The following is a 1,712-nucleotide window of genomic DNA, read 5'->3' as shown; positions in this document are numbered from 1 at the left end:
GTGCAAGAGAGAGCCCCGAGACCCAAGAGAACAAAGAATTTATAGGGCTTGGGGCCGGGGGTTGGGGCAGGGTGCAGCTAGGGTCTGGTTACACAAAGACAGGGGGAGTGGCCAGCATACTTTTGGCCTTGGGCTAGTTTCCCCCACCTTCCCATTGGCCGATACACCCTGTGACTTTTTTCTTGGAAGAGGGGTTAAGGACACAGCCATCAGTCCTGCTATGTCCTTTCAGGAGGAAGAGGTCAGGGTGCTTTTTCTCCTTCCCATCTGCCTTGGTGGCATCTCTGGCTACACATCCTCCATGACTCCTACTCCCACTGACAGGCCTGATATGGTTCAAACTTCTGATCACCTAGTTCTTGGGTGCTGGTGACATACCCTCCCCCCTCAGCCTCTCTGCCTTATGGGTGGCAGTGTTTTCCTATTCTTGCTAAGCTCTGGGATGCCTCTCTGTACTGTATCCTGTCACTTATGTAACCAGTCTACCACTTATGTAAATACTTAAAGTGTCTTCTTTTCCCTCAGTCAGACCTGAACTGATCCCCATCGATCCACCACACCTTCGCAGGGCACCCACTCAGGGCCAGCCTCTGTGCAAGATACACTGGGCAAGAGGTGCCCCTAGGCTAAGGAGTGAAGTGAAAGCCTCAGGATATGCCAATCCCTACTGAGACATCTCTAAACCCCACAGAATTTACAGGCAGATCCTGCCATAGTGTGGGCTTCCTCCTGCTTCCAGAGGCCAAAAACAATGTGTAGGACCCTTGCTATGTCCCCTTCACTGCCCACTGCACAAGTGGGGGATGCTTCCAGATGGGGGTGGAAAAGCCTATTGGCTTTCACTTCCTCCCAGCCAAATGCTCCTATCAGCAGCTCTCAGGTTCAGGCTCCCACAGCTTACTTTCTACTCCCTCCCTCTATCTTCCAAATAGCCTTACCTAATAGTAGGAGGAGTCTTTTCCAGAGTATTCGCCTTAGCAAAATGCCAGGAGTGAACTGACCATAAAGGCTAACAATGGAGAGAAGCCAGAGGTACTGAGTACTGTTAAGATAGCTACATACCTGGCATGGGGTTTTGTAGACAAACAGACTGAATATAAAACCTTTTTTCCCCATCTGAAATCTTAAGGCTTTGGCAATTTAGACAACCATTCTGAGCTTCCATTTTCTTATCTATAAAATAGAGACAATAATTGTCTTTCTCACAGAGTTATTGTTTCTAGTCTGGCAACTTCCAGAAACATGATCAATTATTCTAGTGTAGATGGGCCTCCCATCACACCCCCTGCTACAGACACAGAGATGCTGGATGCAAAATACCAGAAGTGTTATATTTGTATTGCCAATTTTGAAAACTATAAAAAGAAATCATCAGATGTCAGAAAGGAAAAACAGGGTACAGGTGATGTGCCTTAGCAGCACATACGGAATTCCCACTCAGCTACAAATCCTGAGAGCTGAAGGCCAGGTTCCACTGTACACTAAGGAGTAGGACACGGGGCTTAAGTCCCAGTCAGGTGAGGAAGCTTGAGCCCGCCCCCTACATAAAGCCCTGACATTGGAAGCTCTGCCCCCTTCCATGAAAAGGAGACTAGAAAAACTATACCCCAGGGTTGGGAAAGTTGCAAGGATGCTTGATGTCTGAAGGCCTTAGATGGGGGGAGAAATTATCCAAGGGATACGAATTTATGATGATTAAAACAGAGAGCTAA

Source organism: Myotis davidii, unplaced genomic scaffold (assembly GCF_000327345.1).
Source record: "Myotis davidii unplaced genomic scaffold, ASM32734v1 scaffold139, whole genome shotgun sequence".
In the NCBI taxonomy this organism is placed as follows: Eukaryota; Metazoa; Chordata; class Mammalia; order Chiroptera; family Vespertilionidae; genus Myotis; species Myotis davidii.
The sequence above is the reverse complement of the archived record's forward strand: the minus strand, read 5'-3'. Positions refer to the sequence as shown.